Source organism: Haliotis asinina, chromosome 8 (assembly GCF_037392515.1).
Source record: "Haliotis asinina isolate JCU_RB_2024 chromosome 8, JCU_Hal_asi_v2, whole genome shotgun sequence".
Lineage (NCBI taxonomy): Eukaryota > Metazoa > Mollusca > Gastropoda > Lepetellida > Haliotidae > Haliotis > Haliotis asinina.
Window position 1 is genome coordinate 10,105,133 of NC_090287.1, and position 6,482 is coordinate 10,111,614.

The window sequence follows — 6,482 nt, forward strand, 5'->3', positions numbered from 1 at the left end:
ACCCATGATTGTCATTGACGGTTTGGGTGGAATTGGGTGGTGGGCCTCAATGACTTGGTTGACAAGTCATGGATTGATAGTAAGAATCATTGCAGTGTCAAGCCAGATTCATAATATCCAGTGTTACAGTTGTCAAAAGTGTTTGTTGTCTGAATTACTGTCACAGGTGATGGTTGATACAGAAGATTAATTCATCAGTGTTCAAAGGAAGGAAGTGAAAAGAATGAGTAAGTCACTAATATTCTATGTCTTCATGTCTTTTGCAGAGTATCCTTGGCTGAGCATATTGTTGAATCAACAGTACCTGAGTGTCCCTTCTGCTGCACTGGTCATTCAAAACATCTGACACAAAATAACATCATACAGTCCTGACAGTATCTTTGGATGAATGTAAAAACAGATACTGAAAAGAATGGACACCTGATGTACTCCATGGGGCTTAGTCAGCAGGAGTGGCCACAAGGTAGTCCTGGGGCACTTTGCAGAGGACTTCAAGCAGCCACAGTTTCATCAGTATGGCAGTTAAACTGTGGATAGGAACAGCCTTCCTGAGAACAGTCACAAGCACTTCTGCTATCAGTCTCTCCATCCGTGTTTTCGAATGAGGAATTGTAAAGACATGGTACAGATGCCTGGTTGCAATTTGGAAAAGGTGTTTATGTCCACAAGCAGATCCTTTGGAAGCAGAGCATAGCTTGCACCCAATGCATGGCACCACAGCTTTACTACCATGAGCCATCTTGTTATTGGTTTATAGAAATACAAAATACCTTGGTTCTTTTTGATCATAGGTGTCATTTCTGGTTTTAAAATGAATAAAATTTTAATCTTTGTTTGAATAATTGCATGTTTTGTAAGTGCTGAGAGCATGGTCTGTTCCACCTTGGATGTAAACATTCCCACTGATGTTCTTAGCACCATCCAGAAGGGAACAGTTTTGCTTTCCTATTAAAGCTTGTAGATTTGTTGTTGTACTGTAGTCTGTTTTTATCTGCTGCTGCTTTTGCTGCTGCTGGTCTGTGTGGTCATCGTTGTGCAGAATTGAAGAACCAGTCATCAGAGGTCAGCCTGGTGTGTTAATCAGGTTTGCAGTTAGACTTCTGCAGTAAAATCTTTGTCAGCTAAGATATAGTTTAACACTTCAGCACAGTTTTAACAATTTTACAGTCATTTTGTTCACTGTGTGCTGTAAAAGATTCTTAATTAAGAATATGTTTGTTTTGTGCGTTTCTACTATTCGTTAATCTTTAGGATGTGTCCTGATTTAAGTATGGCCACTCTGAAGAATTGCCTGGACTTGTATATACTGCTTGTAATTTAAATGTCAGGTCTTCAATATACACTGGTGCCAATGAGGGAACATCAGTATTTGAGATATGAAACCTTATTATTGCTGTACATGTATGTTTAAAGTAATAATAACAGAGTAAACATAAAAATTGTGTCACACGAATGCATCTGTTTTATTATTTCTTTACTGTTTTAATTTAAGATAAAAATTAAGTGTAGGTGATGTGCCTTCACAAGATAAATATCAAGCATTTCTTGACGGACTCAAACAGGACATCATCAACAGGAAGTTCCAAGTTCAGAAGGACGCAGTTTGTGAAGCCATTTTCCATGTTCTTAACAGTGATAGTACTGGAAGCGGCTGGTATTTACTACCCCAGTACATGATGTTTGAATAAACAGATTTCATTATGTAAGTGTAAATGTGCTCAAATATGGTACTGTCTGTCAGTGTTTTGAAGTACAGTATTTCAAAGTCACCACATATGTATATATGTATATATATTGACGATTGATGCAGCAGTTAAATGAGGTAATATTTGTGAGTCATCTTGTAGTGATTACATTAGCTAGAGATCTTGACATGTAAGCATAAGGAATTTGTTAAAGCTTGTTTTAACTTGTGTCATTTTCATGTTTGTCATGCAAATTCACCGCCAAACTGTTGTCATTTGTCTGGTCAATAAACATGCCTTGAAACAACTGTAGTTGTGTTGATGATGAAGTTTCAGGATCAGCCGAGGACCTGTCCAACATTCACTTGTGTAAGTATTGCATTTGCCTCATATTGCCATCCAGACAAATGTATGAAAGATGAAACTCGATTGTGTGCAAGCAGAATCTATGTAAGAGTCAGGTCGCGTAGTCTGAATAGAAGCTCATTGGTAGAAGGGCTCTTATAATATGCTTCGTGGATTGCAATTGCAGCTCAGCGTTAGTGATCCAATCTATTAGGACACCCTTTTTCCTGTCCTGACTTCAGGGGAATTATAACTCTGGTCAGTGAATACTTGGGACAGTTGAAATTCATTGCACTGTCCCGTTTGATCTTGTCTGATGATTTAGGGAGCTGTGCATTCTGTGTGTGTATATCTTTTGTCACCATGCGGGTTTTTGCGACAGTTAAGGGGGAGGGGGGGGGGGGGGGGGGTGTTGTTCCGAAATACCTTGCACCTTCGCGGAAATTATCCATGGGTCGTTTGGAAAGGACAACCTGCGCACGTTTTGTGTTCACTTTTCATTTTGGTCTAAACAAGCTGTTTTCAGTTGTAAGTTGTAAGAAGTTTGGAGGTTTAAAAGATATAGTGTCGAACAAATAACACAAGTATGTGAAATATTCCGGTCGATCAACAGCAAATGCAATAGTATATGGAGAATGCTATATTATGTAGATACTGCTGGACACCACGCGTGGGAAATCTCAGATCCGTCACACAGTTTTGAATTTGGCTTTAACAAGCAGTTTGTTCAGTGAGCTTTTATTCTAACACTTTTAGGAACGCTTGATCAGCAATTTACAACAAAACGTAACATCTTGTTGAAAACAGTTCACAAATAAGTTGTGAAGATATGCAAGAGTCTTCATGAGGTAAAGTAGTTTTTGATCCTGTGGTCTACATACATAGTAATATCTGATGATGCGAGAAATAGATACGGGTTTATGTATCGACCGCTACTTATCTTCATCCTCAATACCTTGGTACTACTACTATTTGATATTGTCCCTAGTTGGAATAATTGGTTACGATGCGGCAAACGCGAAATGTCAGTCAAGCCAAATTCCTTGTTATGTGTTTACAGACTTTTCACCTCTTTCCGAACCCGTGACTGAATCGCTCAAACGAGGACGCGCGTGTCGTCACTACAGTCTCGCTATTTACCAGGACTGTCGCTGATAAATGTTAATTTTCAGTCCTAACGTACACTAATTGCTGATGTGTGCTTTAAAGTGAAAAAGTGACTGCGTTCCTCACCCTTTTCACTGGCCGTTGCAAATACGGACACCAGTGAGTTTACTCATAATTAAGTCTTATGATTTCTCATTACCAAAGCGGAGTTTTACTTGAAATGTTTTTCTTGAGTTTGAATGTTGCAGCCCGTCTCGAAGGGTCGCAAACCTCTGCTTTGGGGGTATTACCAATATCAGTTCTGAAATCAGAAAGCTCCGGGCTTTTAACTTTTAGCTTATTTTTACATGTGACTTTCATTAAGTTGTGCTTGTGTTTGTTGAGTCATCTGTCACAGTTCCTTAAGTTCAACGCCCAGATACCTTAAGTCTTGAATATGTCTAGTCCTCATTGAAGATGACAAACTGCCTACAGGGCAGCTTTCAATTGTTTAACACTACAGAGTCAATCACCAAAGCATGCACCAAGCTGCTTACCGGTTATGTAGAAGTGAGATTATGCGAGAATTTCATTTTGAGTGAAGGAAAATCAGCATGGGAGAAAATTGGAAGACTACCCCTGCTCTGGTAGAACCACCATTGCAAACGAAAACATCGATATATACATTAATTAAGCGCAACCTGTATTCAAGGGTAATTAAACATACCGTCCCAACAGGATGTCATAATCTAGCATACTGAAGTGTACATACAAATCACGTACATCTTTCTCAAGCTACGCAGCGAATTTTTGTTCTCATGCTGAGAAGGTGCCACATTGGGAGTTCTATAACTGCTTGAATTGCAGTTTATTTCTCCAACTAATTAAATAGATGAACCGTTTTTTAATATGACAAGGACTTTCAGAATATACACGGTGGTGCATGAAACAGTTACGGTGCATGACAGGAATCTCCTGTCGTCACTTCGATGCTACGGTTGGGTTCATTGGTCTCATGAAAATCTTTTGCACATTACCCATGGCCTTTACCGCGTACGAAGACATCTTTACGAGGAATGTCACAAGGAGAATATCTCAGTGATGGTGTGGGGTTGCGTTTCACATGACCACATCGATGCACATCGTATTGTCTAGTGGACACTGAATGCTCAGCGTTACGAACAGGAAGTACTGGATATTCTGGTGCCACATTCTGATGACGTCCACTTGCCGTTCGTCCAGCTCATTGATGACAATGTTAGACCTCGCCGTTCTCCATCTTGGACGCCAAGTTCGAGCTAGAGACCCTTGTGTTAAGTGTCTGCAGGAACTGACGCTGTTATTTCACGAGGATTCAGATGCTGATAATTCGACACTTGATTGTAGGAGGAGGAGACTGGCAGATGTTCAACGTGCAATGAGAGGTTAATTACACTAGGTAATGTAGTGGCCAGTGGTTGTTCATGCAACTACAACCATCAACCTTTGTGACAATCTGATTCATACATGCATACATACTTTACGCCACTGATATTCACAATTGTGTGTGTTCTTCAAGTAAAATCTTACCAAATTTGTTTTGTGTTTCAGTTTTTTGTTTTTATCAGTGTAAAATGTGTTACAGATGCCCTTTTTAATAGCTGAATTTGGTTTTCATGTACAGCAACAATCCTACTAACATAAAACGTTTGTGGTGCTTGATGAATGTTCGTGTGTTGTTGAGAACTGAGTTGGAGTAGAGTGAGAGCTGAGAGCGAAATGAGGATTAGTTTTTTTAAAATATATGCACTGGGGTGTGTGAAAGACTTCATATCCGCGGTTCCAATGTGCAACATGCACAGATATATTATAAGGCGATTGTACTGCACATGTTAAAGATGATTCATGTCCTGCGTCACGTGTTAATACTTAACCAAGTCCCCAGACCGACAAACACGCACCTAGATGTACAGTTGGTGCTGCGCCACACTAACCCAACCTCACTACGTTGATCTACGACAACTTCAGCACTGGGGAGACGTCATAACCACACCGAAGTGGCTGAACTCAACATTGAGCACACTGTAACCGACCGTCTATGTTTGCCTTCATGCTCACAAAGTGAACACGTGGGTGGTCTGCATATTCATTTACGATGGACAAACAGTTGGTCGATTGTTGCACCGGTTCTAACAATCTAGAGATTAAGACCTTTGTTTGATTGACCTCCGGTGAATGTTGACAGATAGTTGATAATATAACTCACCGTTTGACTACTGTTGGCAAAAACACAACGTGTTACAAGTGAACTGATACTAACTCAGTTATGAACTACATACAGGAACTCGGTTTCAAATCGAGGTGCATAAATTTAAAACAATTTTTGGGTGACTCTGAGAGTAGAGTCCGGATATGACAGAAGCCACTGTAGTTTCATCTCGCTATACAGAGTTGCTGGTGATTTTTAATACAGTATTGTGGGGTTGTGATTTAAATAAAGTATAAAAACACGCACTGACTGAAACTCAAGTGAATTTTGTTGTGGCGCTGTGTCTGTCATGCTACTTCCAGAAGACGATTGATCCCACTTACGGTGATTTTAAAGCAGGTTTCTACCCGGGTCAAACTACACAACCAGTGGAGTTGAGACTTAAAATTGTTTACAGAATTTCTATTTGACCAGAGCCTTGTGGCACTTTTTTGTATGACCCAGCTGGGCAAGTTCTGTTTATTCATAGGAACTGATTTGTGTTCGTTTCAACGGAAAGATCAACGTGCTCACTTCGTTTATCGAATTTGTTCGAAGTCAGTAGCGCCGTCAGTTTTATCAAATCTCCCAGAAAGCTGTGCACCCAGTCCCACCATCGAGAAGGTTGTATTTCCGCGTTTGTCAATGCTTTCTGTAACATTATACATGCTCAATACTTGTATTGTTTATGATTCTTGTCGGTCAAAAGCGTGAAGTATTACATTTGTAGAATTAGCCTTCATTTGACAATGTTGAAGGGATGTTTATTCTGCTCATTACTCTGAACTTCGTGCCACGGGAAGTGACGTCATGCCACGTTCAATTTCTGCCGATACTTGAGGAAATAAGATTATATAGATATCAACTACTCAAGAAAATAGCCCCACTAACTTGAACTGCGACTTGATGGCAGGCAATACAATTCCAGATAATGAGAGTGATATCGACACCGAATCCCAGCTAATTTTGCCACATGTTTAGCCTGGCGGCGAGGAAATGGTCATAACGACAATGGTAAAGTAAACCGTCAGCCATTTTGTTTATGTGTGGAGCTCATTGGCCGAAACCCATAACACTCACTGAGAGTATTTGAGAGCTGATTGGCACAGTGTTAAAGAGAAGTTTGATGGAGTTTAGAA

At 40.0% G+C, this 6,482-nt stretch overlaps 1 protein-coding gene across 2 annotated transcripts in view; it reads left to right on the plus strand.

The window, feature by feature from the left end:
• Positions 1-1,993, plus strand: part of LOC137293727 (YLP motif-containing protein 1-like) — a 47,501-nt gene extending 45,508 nt beyond the window's left edge. For both annotated transcript variants that reach the window (XM_067824438.1, XM_067824439.1), the window contains exon 22: positions 267-1,993. The gene's annotated coding sequence lies outside the window, so the exon portion shown is untranslated. The remainder of the gene's footprint in view (positions 1-266) is intronic.
• Positions 1,994-6,482: the final 4,489 nt, after the last annotated feature.